Consider the following 18,851-nt stretch of genomic DNA (forward strand, 5'->3'; position numbering starts at 1 on the left):
TACTATACTATATTTTTTGCTGAAAAAAGTTCAAAATATGTTATGACGTAACCAGTAAGTTCTCAGGTAAAATTATTCAAAAAAGAAAAAAACTCATATTTCGAAGAAATGATAAATCACAGATTGAGAAAAAAGTTAAAAAAATTCCTCACGGGCCGCAAAACTTTGACTATTAGTTTTATAAATAAGACTCTTAAAAATCGAAGCTGTAAGAATAATTTAATAAGCACTTTTGTATAATAATGATCAAGACTATACCATAAAAATTAATTTTTTTTATGTCAATGCTTTTTATACAGTTTACAGGTAAATTGTACGGATTCGTATCTTGTTCACCTTGCGTATAATTTAAATCTAACAAAATCTTTAAAAAACAAAAATGTAAACCAACGACTTTGGTGGTGCACTTTTCAAAACAAGGATGTACAATTTTTTCATTTGAGTGCAACAATTTAGTGAATATAAATTTAAAAACTTTTTCGTAAAAAAATTAAAACTATAATAATATGTCATTTGTAAATTCACAATTGTTAAGAAAAATTATGCTTTGTTTTTTCAAATGTCTACCAGCAATTGACATATATATTTTTCAATATTAATAGTTTAAGAAAAACGTTCAGCAAAGTATAATTTAACTATAAACAATTTCCATGTTTTAAAAGATTTTCAAAATAACTTTTATAACTACCAATTCAGATAAAACTGTAAGTACATCTTATTTTAAGATCATTTGAGTACAGTTTAGAAATCGCTTCAATAACAAATCAAAGTTACCGATTTATGTAAGTTGAAAGTTTAGATGAATGAAATATATCTCAATTATAAAAATAACACTTTCAAACCTTTATAAAAATTTCTTTTTACTTTAGCAACAATACTACGGTCTAAAAATAAAAGTAACTTGACTTAAATATATTTAAGAACACAGAAAAACCTTAGCATAGTATTATTTGTTGTCAATATTATATTAATTATTTATATTTATATTTGACAAGTATACAGGTTAAATTAAGAACAACAGTGTGATTTTATATAAAACTTAAGTATAACAAGGGATACTTAAAAAAAGAATAAAAGATTATTTGTAGTTGTTAAAAACTCTAAAATGATTTTATTAGCGCAGAAAAGATTAAAATTTAGATTAATTTAGTTCAGACTAGTTAAAGTAAAATAAGTTGTGTTTATACATTGTTTGGTTAGAAACGAAAAAGTAAATTAAAAAATCTTTAGTTTAAAAATGTCTAAACAGGCCACTAAATTTTAGGTAAAAAATCTTCATGAGCAAAATTGCATTAAAATGTTCCGTTAAAAAGAAATACTATGTCAAACAACTTCAAACGCTTGATTTAATAAACTTCTAGTTTGAACAAGATTATTGTACTGCGCTTAGATTGCCCATTTCTGGCCTAGTATAAGATTATGATCAAAAATAATGTCATTTAATTATAATATAATTCGAACCACGTTTTTGGTGGTATAAAATGAGATAACCACTATTCAGGAGATATTTGGAATTTTATATTTTGGTGGAGTTATAAATAAAAAATTTTCGTAAAAAAAGTTAAATTAAGGTTGCTACGTCACTAGCAAGTTTACAAGGATAATTAATTTCTTAATACCAACAAGACAAAAACACATAAGTTATATGCAATTTAAAAGTTTCAACAGTTCAAAAACATTTGTTTAATAATGTATAAGATCATGCTATTAGCGTTAGTCTAGTCCAGAGGTCGGCAGCCTTATGTGACTCGCGGGCCAATTTTCTTAGAAAAATTTGCTCGCGGGCCGCTCTATTTAGAAAAAAACCTTTGAGGGCGGCATTTATCTTTAAAAATTCTAGCAATCAGTAGAAAAATATTATTTAAGATCAAAAATATAACAATTTAAGTAATGTTAGTCCACTAATAAAGAGTATTTAATAAACTAAAAGCCTAAATTTAAGTTTTTATCACATAAAATATAATTTTCATTGTTTTAAAAATGTATATTTTTGCTGAAAAGGAGCTCGCGGGCCACAGATTTTTACTTCAAGGGCCACATTTGGCCCGCGGGCCGCAGTTTGCCGACCCCTGGTCTAGTCTAATAGGAAAAATTTAGCACAACAACGATTTATCGGATCGGACTCATTGAAAAAGTCTTACCGAGCAACGTAGTTTAGAAATTATACCATAAAAAACTCAAGCAGAAAACACTTGAAATAGCCATTCATTGACTACTGTGTGATTGAGAAAAAATCATATTCGTAAACAAATAAAAAGCTCAATATATTTACACAACATGTTTTAAATCTAAAAAACCTTACATTATCCACCCTTATGAACTGTGATGATTTTGAAAAATTTGAGGTACAAAATAAAAAACAACATAAAGTGATGAATGCACTATAAAATATTAACAAGAGTATTTATAAAACTTTTTTGTGAAACAATCAACAATTGTGTTACCATTTCACTACAAAGTTTACAAGTTATTTGTAAAAATTGCTTGTGTTATTAAAATTCCAACACAGTTAAACACAAAAAAAAATACACAGGCATTTAGTAGTTTAAAAGTTTCTAGTAACTTTTTCAAAAAAGGAAAATACTATGCTTCAAATTGTTACAAGGTTTTAACAACTTAGTAAACTTTTATAAACTTCAATAAAAATATATTTAACAAAAAATATAACTAGATGGTCATTATCAAGCAAAATTGTATTGAAATGTTTTTTAAAAAGCATTACTGTGCACTGAAAATCAACTAAAAATACTTGTTTTAATTATTTGTTGGTTTTGAGTAGCTTAAGATTATTATTTTGCTCACCCTTTAAATTATAATTCAAAGTTAGTAATTACTATAACACAATTCAAACCACCTATTTGTGGTGCAAATAAAATTCAGCAATACAATTTTGAAGCTTTGTACTCTGATGGAAAGTTTAAGAAAAAATTTTCGGGAAAAAAGCTAAAGTAAGGCTATTACGTCACTAGTAAGTTTGCAGCTTAAAAAAAATCGGAATTTTTGGTGTCAACATAAAAATACATAAATAAATTGTAAACAGGGTTCGTTAAAAAAGTCTTAGGGAGCAACGTAATTTTGGAAAATTCATAAAATAACTATTCAAAAGTAAAATAGTATGGCAATATTCATTCAATAAGCACTACTGTAACCAAGTTGAAGGTCATTAAAAAATATTAGTTACTTACTTATTTTATCTGTACAAAATTTTTTTAGGCTAGATTACCGTACGTTTCCCACAAGTAAAAATACGGATCTTTTACGGATCGAAATTATAATTGTTGAATTAATAATCACAAGCTTGTGGCATTTTTTTTTTTGTTAATTAAAAATTATACTGAACTTAAAACTTGAAAAAAAACTACTACACCATTTGATTCTAATATTATTCAAACGACATAACATAATATTTTTAGGTTTTAAAAACTATTACTTAAATACTATTTTTGCTTGTTGATAAGTTTTAAACCTAGCTTAAATATAATATAGATTATTGTGAATAAAATAAATTGTATTTTAAACTATTAGATCCAGATTAAAAAGTAAAAAAAAATCCCGAAAAAAGTAACTTTGAATGACCACTTTATGAAAGTTTAATGAATCGATTGTTTAATAGGCATTAATAAAAACAAAAATTAAGAGCACATGAAAAAATTTAAAAAAAAAAAAAACTTAAAATTTGTTGCATTTTAACAAAGTATTTGCTCAAAAGTTGGTCAATCCTGGTAAATATTAATAATGACTCCAGTTTTTGTTATAATAAAATTTAAACCACAGAATTCGTGGTGCAAATTAAGATCACCGTAGAATGAAAAACGAACGAGTAAATTGGATATTAAAAAGTAATAAATGTATTAAAAAAAATTCTTAAAAAACTAAATTAATGTAATGACGTCACTAGCAAGCTCACATTTAAAATTACTATAAAACAAATTATGTATTTCGAAGTAGTTCAAAACGAAAAATAAATAAATAATTTGCAGTTCAAAATCTTCAGTTGTTTATAAAAATTGTTCAACGAAGCATAATAGCATGCTATAAATTATTTTCAAGTATTTTAGAAAAATTTCGTAACTACTCTTACAGATAAATCTAGTTTGATGATTACTTAAATTTATTGAGAATAAGTCGACGATACATTATAACAACTGATATAATAAATACTTTAAACATAATGACTAAAATAAATGAAGTGGGTAGGTGTCAAAAAAGCACGAAGGTCACTTTATGCAAGGGTTGAATTTTTGTTTTCATTATTTTTCCTTTTATTTTAATTCTTTTTTTTTTACTATTACTGTTACCCCTAATGCTTACGCTTGCTAGGTAGGTTTTATTTATTTACTTTTTTCATAAAGTTTTTTTATTCTCATGCAAAAGTGATTTCGTGCATATTTGACCCTTTTTTACTATTTTCCCCAATTGAAGTAAATAGTAAAAAAGGCTATTATATATATTAAAGGCAATGCATTTTAGTTTAAACTTTATGATGCTTTATAAATTATGTACATTAGAAAAAATCCTAATCTTCTTTAGTATTGAAAATAGTGCAGGTAGGTAGAACAAAAATTTGATGATTTATTAATATTAACAAAATATTATTAAAATGACATAATGTTGTTAGTTTTAAATTAAAACTGCAGAAATATAATTTTTTCGCGTGAACAAGTTTTAATAACCAAATCTCAAAGTTATAAACAAAATGTTTTTTACACTTATTACAAAAGGAATTATAGTTAACAATTTATAAAGAACAAATTTAATTAAGTGTAATGGGCTGTTTGCATGTAAACGTTATAGTACATTAATTCAAAGATAAAGTTTGACTACTTTATAAAGTATAACCTAAACCACATATTATGTGGTGGAAATTTTTAGACACATGAAAGATAATGTTGTTAAAGAATTGAAAATAGAGATAATAGAAAAATTTTCGTGAAAAAAGCTAAAATAAAGCTACTACGTCACTGAAAGACATCTTGGTAAAAATTATTTAACAAATATTCAACAGCTGTGAAACAACTAAGGTTTAAAACTGATATTTAATAAATTTATATATCCGATATTGTATGTAGAGCGTTCAGATTAGTTTTCAAATAAGTTTTTACGTAAAGAAAACATCAAAATAATGGTTGCAAAAGAGCAAAAAATAGTTTAGTTAGAATATCATAAACATTGTATAGCAACCTTATTCAAGACAAAGTATGTCATATAAGAAATTGTAGTTCTATAAGTGTAAACATATACGGAAGGCTACTGTACTGACTTCAATTAATGAAACTAAAACTAATACATATATATATATATATATATCTTAGATGCTATTTTAAGAGTTGTGTACAGCTTAAGTTAAAAAATAAACTAAAAGTTTCAAAGTTAAATTTATAAAAAACCGTCCCGATTCAAGCTATAGGAAAAATGGTGATCTTTTTACTTACGGTCATTTAAAATATAATGAGAAATAGATCTATTAATTAATAAAATATCAAAGAAAACAAATACAATTCTCATTGTTGGACTCGTTATCACTCCCTTAATCTTGGTTATATTGGGGGAAATAACGATAACTTGGAAATAAAATAGACACGAAGTATATAGATGAAACAAAAATTAACCAATCTAACCCTCATAATAGGGGAGGTTATTACTCCCTTAATTATAATATATTGATATGATATAAAAACTACATAAATAAAAAATAAATTAACTTATAAACAAATCTGACCCAATTCTCATAGTGGGACTAGTGATTATTCTAATATCTTTGGTATTTTAGGGAAAATATTAATAATTAAATAATATGAAAAAATAAAAGAACAAACCCAATTCTCATAGTAGAGGAAGTAATCACTCCCTTATTTTTCGTATATTGGGGGCTTCCCGGTAAAGTTGGGGAGAAACAAGCGGTGGTGACGGTGGAATTTGTTGTTGCCATGGAAACCTGGGACAGTTGCGACATGGCCCTCATTCGGGGGGAGGGAGGTTTCGTTGTGACGTCACCGGTGGTTGTTGTGACGTGGAAGCACGGTTGAGTTTGAAGAATTTGAACGTTGTGGAGTGGCAATGTTGCTATCTGAAAATAATATATATATATAAGATCAGGATATTTGTGGAGAAGAAATCATTTATTATGAATACATCATAATAAAAATTGAATCTAAAGTTTTAATAATATTTCTAGAGTAAAATTTAATTTCTTAGCTCTTAAAGAGCTAAGTGACTGTTTTACATGCGACAAATAAATACGCATGTAATATCAATGGTCAAACAAACAAAACTTACTGCTAGTTTAATAAAGTTAATAATGAGCCTTACATTAGCAAAGACAAAATAATTTCGAGATTAACAAAAATGATTAATGGAAGCAATGTAAAAGAGTAATATTTTATATAAAAACAAAAAAACTCAAACAAAATACATTTAGATAGTTTTTATTTTTTATAAAAAATACTTCAAACCTCGCATTCTTCGTACAAGAACTTCTGCAACGCCACTTTCAATTTCTCCTCGCTGCAAAGCGACTTGAGTATCAGTTTGCAGGCTCTCGTGACGTCATAATCCACGTTCGATGACGTGATCATCCCGGTGACGTAAGCGAGTATGACGTCAGTGTTTTGGAAGTTTATGTGGCAAAGCGAGCACCAACATTTTGAAATTAATGATGAGTAAACGTCCCAGTACTGTTATATATAATTATATATTAACTTTATTTATAAAAAATTTATATTAGAATTATGTAGGTAATAAATATATTTAACACTTTTTTTATTTGACATATTTTTATTTTATTTTGCACGAAAAGAACTAATATTTTGAAATTAAGGAGGAATTCCCAGTACTGTTAATAATAAGTGCTTAAATATAATTAATTCTCATCTATTTAGTCTAATAATTATTGTTTATGAACCTCTTGATATTAAACTTTAATTTTATCTATTTATGTGGAACAAAGACCACCAATATTTTGATATCAAGGAGGAATAGACGTCCCAGGAATATAGAAAAAAATAATTAGATTTAAGAACTTTTAAATAATTTATGTCAACTACATAATATAATTTATAAACTACGCCTAAAGTAAATATCCAATACTGTGGATAAATCATAATTATTAATAGATATATTATCATATTTTCTAAAAATACTGTTAACAGTATTATAGTTTTTGTTTTTTAAAAACACTTCATTTAATTTACTGCTTATGTTGATGTGGTAAAGTGAACACCAACATTTAGGTATTATTAAGGAGATCAGATATACCAGTACTGTGGTACACAAAACATAAATAAGTATAAGTATTAACACAAAGATAAAAGTGAAAAAAATTACTTTATAAAGTAACTTTACAACCTTAATTCATCATTTATAATTTTTTATAAAAAAACAAAATTTGAAATTCATTTAAGACAACTATTATACTAAGTAAGCCAGATTAGAAAATTGAGTAGTGTTATCTCAATTTAAATAAATAAAATTCTTACCTTGCAAGTGTTATAAGTGAGATTAGCAAGCACAAATTTAGTAGTGTTATCACTATCACTAGAGGTCAGTGTTATATTGTGCAACCATGGCAACATGTATCTCAACACATTTCTCTGTCCTGAAGTACATGATTGTACAAACCTTTTAAAAATTTCTGTTGACAATTAGTTAATTGTAATAGATTTTAATTTTGAAAAACTATTTATTTTAATGTTAGTTTATTTACTCATTACTTTTCATATCTAAAGTGCACGATTGGGTAAATCATCAGAATATTTTTGTTGGTGAAGTATTTTTGTTTAAAAAATAAATAATCTAGTGATGTTTTTAAAATTTAAGTGTTAGTTGCAAAACTAACTTTATGTTTTATTATGGTCAATAAATAGCATAAAGTCAAAATATTTTTTCACTTATAACAATTAATTCAAAAAAACTTGACCGGCAGTTTTCACATGAACTTAGCATCTTTACCAGAGCAAACAGTTTAGTCTCTACATTTACTTTTAATTGGAACACATATCATTTACTAATAGTTGACAATTTACTTTTAAACTAAAGTACTTATGAAACATCATTTTCATATTTTTTAGTTTTATTATTTTCACTCTGTACCACTTTTTTTGTTTAAAATTATCTGTGTATATGGTAGACTTTCTCTATTTATTTCTCCCTTGATCAGGTTGGAATTTTTATGATTTTTATTAAATATTTAGTTATTTTGATTAAGATAATCTGTGTTCATGGTGGGCTTTCTCTATTTATTTCTTCCCTTGATCAGGTTGGAATTTTTATGATTTTTATTAAATATTTAGTTATTTTGATTAAAATAATCTGTGTTAATGGTGGACTTTCTCTATTTATTTCTTCCCTTGATCAGGTTGGAATTTTCAGATTTTTATTAAATATTTAGTTATTTTGATTAAGATAATCTGTGTTCATGGTGGACTTTCTCCATCTATTTCTTCCCTTGATCAGGTTGGAATTTTTTTGATTTTTATTAAATATTTAGTTATTTTGATTAAGATAATCTTTGTGCATGGTGGACTTTCTCTATTCATTTCTTCATTAGATCAGGTTGGAATTTTTATGATTTTTATTAAATATTTAGTTATTTTGATTAAGATAATCTGTGTTCATGATGGACTTTCTCCATCTAATTCTTTTCTTGATCATGTTGGAATTTTTATGATTTTAATTAAATATTTGGTTATTTTGATTAAGATAATCTGTGTTCATTGTGGACTTTCTCCATCTATTTCTTCATTAGATCAGGTTGGAATTTTTATGATTTTTATTAAATATTTAGTTATTTTGATTAAGATAATCTGTGTCATGGTGGACTTTCTCCATCTATTTCTTCCCTTGATCAGGTTGGAATTTTTATGATTTAATAAAATATTTAGTTATTTTGATTAAGATAATCTGTGTTCATGATGGACTTTTTCCATCTATTTCTTCATTAGATAAGGTTGGAATTTTTATGATTTTTATTAAATATTTAGTTATTTTGATTAAAATAATCTGTGTTAATGGTGGACTTTCTCCATCTATATCTTACCTTGATCAGGTTGGAATTTTATGATTTTTATTAAATATTTAGTTATTTTGATTAAGATAATCTATGTTAATGCTGGACTTTCTCTCTTTATTTCTTCATTAGATCAGGTAGGAATTTTTATGATTTTTATTAAATATTTAGTTATTTTGATTAAGATAATCTGTGTTAATGTTGGACTTTCTCTATTTATTTCTTCCCTTGATCAGGTCGGAATTTTTATGATTTTTATTAAATATTTAGTTATTTTGATTAAGATAATCTGTGTTAATGGTAGACTTTCTCCATCTAATTCTTTTCTTGATCAGGTTGGAATTTTTATGACTTTTATTAAATATTTAGTTATTTTGATTAAGATAATCTGTGTTAATGGTGGACTTTCTCCATCTATTTTTTCTCTTGATCAGTTTGGAATTTTTATGACTTATATTAAATATTTAGTTATTAAGATTAAGATAATCTGTGTTTATGGTGGACTTTCTCCATCTATTTCTTCCCTTGATCAGGTTGGAATTTATATGATTTTTATTAAATATTTAGTTATTTTGATTAAGATAATCTGTGTTCATGGTGGACTTTCTCCATCTATTTCTTCATAAGATCAGGTTGGAATTTTATGATATATATTATATATTCAGTTATTTTGGTTAAAATAATCTGTGTATGGTAGACTTTCTCCATCTATTTCTTCATAAGATCAGGTTGGAATTTTTATGATTTTTATTAAATATTTAGTTATTTTGATTAAGATAATCTGTGTGCATGGTAGACTTTCTCTATTTATTTCTTCATTAGATCAGGTTGGAATTTTTATGATTTTTATTAAATTTTTAGTTATTTTGATTAAGATAATCTGTGTTCATGGTGGACTTTCTCTATCTATTTCTTCCCTTGATCAGATTTGAATTTTTATGATTTTTATTAAATATTTAGTTATTTTGGTTAAAATAATCTGTGTATGGTGGACTTTCTCTATTTATTTCTTCCCTTAATCAGATTGGAATTTTTATGATTTTTATTAAATATTTAGTTATTTTGATTAAGATAATCTGTGTTCATGGTGGACTTTCTCCATCTGTTTTTTCCCTTGATCAGGTTGAAATTTTTATGATTTTTATTAAATATTTAGTTATATTGATTAAGATAATCTGTGTTCATTGTGGACTTTCTCCATCTGTTTCTTCCCTTGATCAGATTGGAATTTTTATAATTTTTATTAAATATTTAGTTATTTTGATTAAAATATTCTGTTTTCATGGTGGACTTTCTCTATTTATTTCTTCCATGGATCAGGTTGGAATTTTTATGATTTAAATTAAATATTTAGTTATTTTGATTAAGATAATCTGTGTTTATGGTGGACTTTCTCTATCTGTTTCTTCATTAGATCAGGTTGGAATTTTTATGATTTTTATTAAATATTTAGTTATTTTGATTAAGATAATCTGTGTTCATAGTGGACTTTTTCTATTTATTTCTTTCCTTGATCAGGTTGGAAATTTTATGATTTTTATTAAATATTTAGTTATTTTGATTAAAATAATCTGTGTTAATGATGAATTTTTCCATCTATTTCTTCCCTTGATCAGGTTGGAATTTTTTTGATTTTTATTAAATATTTAGTTATTTTGATTAAGATAATCTGTGTTCATTGTTGACTTTCTCCATCTGTTTCTTCATTAGATCAGGTTGGAACTTTTTGATTTTTATTAAATATTCAGTTATTTTGATTAAGATAATCTGTGTTCATGGTGGACTTTCTCCATCTGTTTCTTCCCTTGATCAGGTTGGAACTTTTATGATTTTTATTAAATATTTAGTTATTTTGATTAAGATAATCTGTGTTCATGATGGACTTTCTCCATCTATTTCTTCATTAGATCAGGTTGGAACTTTTATGATTTTTATTAAATATTTAGTTATTTTGATTAAGATAATCTGTGTTCATGGTGGACTTTCTCCATCTATTTCTTCCCTTGATCAGGTTGGAATTTTTATGATTTTTATTAAATATTTAGTTATTTTGATTAAGATAACCTGTGTTAATGGTGGACTTTCTCCATCTATTTCTTCCCTTGATCAGGTTGGAACTTTTATGATTTTTATTAAATATTTAGTTATTTTGATTAAGATAATCTGTGTTCATGATGGACTTTCTCCATCTATTTCTTCATTAGATCAGGTTGGAATTTTTATGATTCTTATTAAATATTTAGTTATTTTGATTAAGATAATCTGTGTTCATGGTGGACTTTCTCCATCTATTTTTTCATTAGATCAGGTTGGAATTTTTATGATTTTTATTAAATATTTAGTTATTTTGATTAAGATAATCTGTGTTAATGGTGGACTCTCTCTATTTATTTCTTCCCTTGATCATAATCAAATAAATATCTAATGTGTGATTTACTGTGGTCAGATCCTGAAGGTAATAAAATAAAAGTAATTAGTATAAAATTTATTATTCATTTAATTAATATAATGTTTGATTTATTGTGGTCTGATCTTGAATGTATATAAAAAATTAAATAAATAAACGTAAAATGTGCGATTTATTGTGGTCTGATCCTGAAGGTATAATTAATGTGTACTTTATATATTATTTAATATTAAATTATTAACTTAATCTATTATATGCAAAAATATATTTGATTAATAGATATAATATAATAAAAAGATACTATTAATTTTAGATGTATTAAAGTATAAACAATAAACTAAATAGATTAGTAGTAGAACAATGGGTAATATTTTGTTTTGAAATACAAAAAATTACAAATTTTTATTTATGTAACCTATTTAAAAAAAAATGACAATACTGTCCAATTTTTTTAATTAACTTAGTTTATTTGGAAAGTAAAATGGAAGCGCAGTGGGTTTCAAGTTAGGTAAAATTCCCTTTATATATTGTTTACATAACTTGATATTTATATCCATGTTTACGAACTTATATTCAAATTGTATCTTTACCAGGGCCTAAATTTAAGATGAAAATTTAATAATGTAGTTTATCAAACGACAAAAAAAACGCACAAAAATTTTGGTCCTAAGACGTGTTCTACGATACAAAGAACCTTTCGATTATTAAGTCTTGTACGACGGATATCTTTTGTAATGTATAATAATTACTAAATAACTGTAATTATTATATATTATAATAGTATACAAAATAAATTAAAAAAAATTAATTGATATATTTGATATTTAATTGCATTAATAGTTTTTAAAATATTGCATTTTAATGACTATAATATAACAAAAATTAAATATCTCAGTTTAATTTATTTTATTAAGACTTTAGCGGCATGCAACATTAAAACGTAAAATTAAAATAAAATATTGCCATTTATATTATACAGTTTAAATTTTATTTACTTATAATATAATATTAATATATATAAAAGAAATATACAAATTAAAGTACCTTTAAAAAATATTTAATTGACCTTTTTTTTTTACTTTTTAAAATTTTACCATTTTTATATAATGAAAATTAAATTTATAGTTTTAGAAAAACATATTAAAATTTAGCTGCTTAATTCATTATTATATTAGATTAAAATAAAATATTTCATTTTAAATTTAATTTACTCATAATACAATACTAAAATATGTAAAAGAAATATACAAATTAAAGTATCTTAAAAAAATATTTAATTGACCTTTTTTTTTAATTTTTAAAATTTTACAATTATTATATAATGGGATTTAAATTTATATTTTTAGAGAAATATATTAAAACTTTAGCTGCATAATACATTATATATTTGATTGAATAAAAATATTTCAGTTCAAATCTAATTTACTTGTAATATTAATATATATAGAAGAAATACACAAATTAAAGTATCAATAAAATATACTTAATTGAATTTATTTCCTCGTTTTCTAAACTTTTTAGAAAATTAAAGAATAATAATTTACAAAGATTCTAATAGCATGTGTAAAAAATATAAATATTACTAGCTAAGATACTTTGCTTTTGTCTAATGAATATAAAAAATTGAACTGATTAAATAAACTATTTTACCAGGAAAAAATGTTGTACAACAACACATACTAATTCATTATCAAAAAAAATTATTTAGATTGTATAAGTAACTTGTAAATAAATATAACTAAGAGAGATTAAAGATTAAAAAAAAAAGTTTCACCGAACATAAAATGTTGCAAAATTGTTAAAATACGAAATTTTCTATAAAAATACTTATCAGATAAATTAAAGCTCTCTATTATTATCTTAAATCTAATCATTATTTTTAAATTGTTACTTTGAATCAAAAGATATATCATTGCAGAATGTTTAAAAAATTCTTGATAAAAAAGAAGTAAACTAAATACTACAGTTAAAAATATCATCTTAACAAAAAATACAACGGTTAAATAAAAATATCTAATGTTGCTGTTTGTTTTCCTTAATAAAAGTTTTTATAAGAAAATGTTAGTTTTTTTGTTTTTAAAAGACATTTACAAAACATTTATTATAAGACCCTAAAATAATTTAACTTTACATACAAAGCTATGTTTGCAAACTTTAGATTATAAATATACTCTTTGATTTTAACAAAAAAACAATTTTCAAAAGACATAAAAAAGTTACTATGAGATACTCTGTATAAATACTTTTATCGTTAGATTATAATTTTAACTCTTGTGACGTAACATTATAACGAAAACGAATAAGGTCTGGTCAATGTAGTATGAATATAAGCATGAATTTTAACTTATTAAGCTGCTGTGATGTCAACTATAGAGTTACATCATCTTAAGGTAATCTATCTGTCTCTTCGTATTTGACATTCGACAACAAAAAAATTTTGATGGTACTTTTGTTGAAACAACCGATGATTACTCTATGACGTTGTGAAAGTTTTACTACAATAACTAGCTTGCAAGAAAAATACTAAGCAGATTGAGGTGTATAGCGTGGGAGGGTGTGGACCAACCCCCCAAAAATAATCGTGTCCATAAATAACATTACCATCAAGTATCACAAGTCTCTTCAGTTTAGTGTAAAATCATGTTAAAAAATTCACTTCGATGTTGAAGTTTAGCTATACGTAGTGCATAATGCAAATTAATTTACATTAAGTCAGTTTGGTCCTTAACACAAAGACAGAGAACCGGCAAAGGTATCAATTCAGAAAACTGACTATGATTTATTCTGTAACAAACAGTCACTTTTTGTTTTTAGTACCCTATCACGTCATAAAGATACTAGTTTGCAAATTAGTTTAGAGGGCGTGAGTTTTAATTACTAATAATATAAGCAACGAAAAAATTTAAATTTAATCATTTTCATGACTTATTTGTTAGGTGTACTTTTAGTTTTTGTATACCTACTGATGTTTTTTACATTTGTGATTTTAAATTTTATTTGTAGCAAGAAATTCTTTAAATAACTTTAAACGTCACTAAAGATTAACATGAGGATACTACTCAAAATGATGTCTTTTGGAAAATTTTCTGCTTTGTAAAGAATTTTCTCTAAATGATAATAATATTATATGTTTTGGTTTTAAGAAAACAAATAGAAAGATTTCAACTGCTGGAGGATAAGTAATATAGAATAAATTTATGAAAGAATAAATATAAATGATATTAATTTAAAAAAGTTAAATAATTGCTCAGTCTGGTGCAGTTACTTTTTATTCCTAATACTTTAAACATGCAAATAATTTTTCTAAATTTAAAAGTGTTTCGGTTTTCACCAGGTTAAATAATCGATTTTTATGAGTATGTGAGCTAGGCTGTCTATGAGTTCTTCGATATTTATTTATACTTTATAACAAAAAAAGCCTTAAATAATTTATTACGTCACTAAGCATTTTTCATGTAAACTCTATGAGTTTTCACTAAAAATCAAATCACTATAACGTCTTGTTTGCTAGTAAACTTTGATCTACAATTTATAAGCTTTTATTTTGTAAGATTCATTTTTGTGAGTGCTGTGCTTTTTTTAAGTACAGTTTTTTGTTTTGAATTAAAACAAACCAAAGAAGGAACTTTTCAAAGCTTTAATCATAATAAGTAATTATGGGTTAAACACAACATACTAAGTTTGTAAAGAAGTAACTGATTTATATTTTTACGGTTATTTACTTTAAAGAAGCAAAATGAATATAGACTTAACAATTGAAAAAAAAAGTCAATTAAAAGTATTAAACTTGCTCGTAAAAATCCTTTTTGTCACAAATTTTTACTCATTTACTATTTGCAAAGAAAAGTTGTTTTAAAACTTGAATACTTTCTTATAGAATTTGTATATTTTTGCTAACTTTGCTTAAAATAAAATTGTAGCTGCTTAATCAACAAGTAAATTTTGAAAATTAAATTGATAATTTTATTTATCAACAATAAAATTAAGTAGCAAAAGTTTTTACAAAAGCAACTTCAACATTAAACAACAAGTAACCTTAATAAGATAAAAACCTTAATATAAATCCACATTAATATTTTAACCTGTATAAACTCTGTTTGACAACGCTGTTATTTACAAATACTAATGTATACTAAATTCTATGAAGTCATTGTTTGTATTTTGTAATTTAGTTTCAAATCAAAGATTCGGTGGTAAAGTTTAGTAGAAAAACAATTTCTACTCCGACATAAGCATTTTGATGAAAATATTACTGACAGTTATCAAAGCAAATGTTATTTATTACTTTTATTGTCAATTGTTTTAGTCCAAATATTATGACTATTGATCGAAACAAAGTTTTAGTATTAAATTTAGTGGAAAACAAATCAAGTAACAAATTTCTTCTGTAACATAGCTGTTAAAATAAAAAGTTTTAATGACAACTATTAAAACAAGTCTTATCTAATACTTTTACTTTAAGTAAAGTTGTTTTTAGCACTTTAGGTATTGAGCGAAACAAAGCTTTAGTATAACACTAAGTTTGTTTTGTTTTATTATTCAACGGACAACTTATATAGTTTAATAAGTTCTTTGCTTAAACGTTTATAAGTTTTTAAAAGTAAATTTTTACTTATATTAGTCCTTTTATCATTCCAAATGTGTTTATTAGTTTAGATTCACTAACTAGGATACATATATCAGTATATTTTGGCTGTGTAATGATTAAAGCTTAAGTCGAACCAATAATTTTACATGTTTATTAATACAAATTATTTGTTTTTAAAAAAGTTAATCAGGCGTCATAATAGTTCTTAAACGTTTTAATCAGTTGTTTTACAAAAATATACTGGTTTGCACCAGTCAAAATATTTGAAAGAAATGATGAAACACTTCTAACACATATTCATAAAGCTGTTCGTAATTTATTTACATTTTTACACAAAAAATACCTCAATAAACTCATTACGTCACTAAATTATTTTCATGTAAATTGTGTAAAATTTTTACAAAAATTATGTTTCTAAACTTTTATTATTGAAAGAAAACATCGGCGAAAGTCAACAGTTACAGAACCAAGGCCTGAAAATAAGTTTGCCTTGAGACAAGCTCATATTAGCTTAATGGTTTGATCGTAGCAATTCCATTATCAGACCACAAGCCTTCGGTACAGGGTTTAGTTCTTATTAAAGCTTGTAAGTCTACAAACAATATTTAATGATGGCACCGTAAATATTTTAAATAAATTTCGACTACAAAGTAATGTAGATTACAAACCTTGATCCGGCCGGATACAAATAAATAAAATTATTGTTTGAATTTTAAAAGGAGCTTTTAAATTAGAGAAGTTTTTGCCTAACATTGATTGAAAGGTTACATTAAAAACTTATAATCACCTAGCTTTAAATCAATTAATATTTTGAGTTACATAACTAATTGTTAGTAAAATAGTTAAGAACCGTATCTTTATTTTAGCATACTAATTTTGACAAATTAAATCGAGCCAAATAGATCTTTTATTACTTGATTAACAGAAGCATGCTGGTTTTTACCAGTTAAAATTAAACATTTCTATCATATACCCCGCCTGATGTTATAGAAACTGTTTGCAATTTATTTGTAATTTGTAGCAAAAAATTACTCAAAATAACTGTTTACGTCACTGGACGCTGTACATGTAAATTGTATAAAATGTTTATTTATAATAATTTTTTTAAAACATCTAGTTAAAGACAATATTCGCCTGCAAAAAGATACTTCTAATCTACAATACTTAAGCTTTTTTGTTGTAAGATTTATTTTTGTGAGTGAAATGGATTTTATAAGCTACTTTTTTATTTTGAATACAGTAAATAGGAGCCTTTTAAAGCGTCAACATTAATAGGTTATCAAAGGTTAAACATGCATACTATACTTATGAAGTAAAAATCCTTTTAAGACTACGCTGAAATGTTTTACTTGTAAAAAAAGGTTTATGCAGTTATTACAAACAAATTTAGACAGATCAAATTTCTATTGAAAAAAAAATTATAACGTGTTTTACTTTCAATAAACGATCAAATTTTGATAGCCTTTGTAAGCTTTAGCTTTACATTGTAAATTTACTCCTAAGCAGGCAAAATAAACGCAAAAGTTTACAAATTTTTCAAAACTTTACACAAAAATTACAGCAAAGCTTTTAGAACCTTAAACGGCAAGTGTTCTTAATAAAATCCTTAATCTATTTTGTTTTAACTTTTTGCCTGTATATAAGGTAAGTGATAATTTAAAACAATTTAAGTTGTACTCATATACAAATAATTAACATCTAACAATATATAAATTTATATCAAAGTTTATGAAGTTGCTGTTTATGTTTTGAGCAAGTATATGTAAAGTCCAAAATGTGGTACTAAAAATGTTATCTAATACTTGAATTTTTTTTTTAAATTCAGTTAGCTTAAATGTTTCTAACTATTGATAAAAAGAAAGCTTTAAAATAGCAACCAACGCTAGGTTTGTTTTGATTTAATAACTTTAGTATTAAGTGAGTTGATAAGTTCTTTGGTTGGTTTTATTTTATAGTGTATGTGTTAAAGGTAACTTTTTACTTTAATTAGCAGTTTTATCATTTCAAAATATTTATAGTAGATATTAGCTACTAGTTGTGATTCACTAAGTAGGAATCAGCCAGATACAGATATAAATATGATTAATATTCACCTTTTTGTTGATTGAAGGTTTAGTCTAACCACAAGAGTTTGATTGTTGAAAAAAAAATATTTCAAAATGTAAAATCACCTAGATTTGTGTCTTGATGAGATCTTGGTTTTAAAACAAATACGAGACCTATCTATTTCACGAACAGCTATTATGTAAAACTAAGTGTTGATTTGTTTAGTAATATATAATGAGTCACTTTTATTAATTGTTTAATATGCCGGTTTACACCAGTTAAAAATGACACAGAAGTCCAAAGAATTACTATAAAATTTTCGTATGTTGTTGGCTATTTATGTGTAATTTTTATCAAAAATTTACCCAAAAACTTATTACGTCACTATAAGCTTTTCAAGTAAACTGTGTAAAACTTCGTAAAAATATATTTTAAAACTTTAAATGATGTTGAAATACAACATCGGCGAAATTCTACAGAACTTAATCTTGATATTTTATATGCCATGAGACAAGCTCAAGCTTAACATAATGATTTGATCGTACCAATTTGATCCTCTACCACAAAAATTCGGTAGTTTGAGATTCAAGTTTCGTTTTTATCGGTACTACAAATGATATTAAACGATGAATGTCATTAATATTTAAATTATATTTCGATTTAAGTCAAATATTTTCAGTAATCTTGATTAAAAATTTTATCCGGCCGGGATACAGACACTAATCTCACCAATAGTAATATTTTAAAAGGAGCTTTACTATACTTGAATCCTCGATCACAAAAATTCAGTAGACTGAGATCCGGGT

Source organism: Thalia democratica, chromosome 2, assembly GCF_965202585.1.
Source record: "Thalia democratica chromosome 2, ktThaDemo2.hap1.1, whole genome shotgun sequence".
In the NCBI taxonomy this organism is placed as follows: domain Eukaryota; kingdom Metazoa; phylum Chordata; class Thaliacea; order Salpida; family Salpidae; genus Thalia; species Thalia democratica.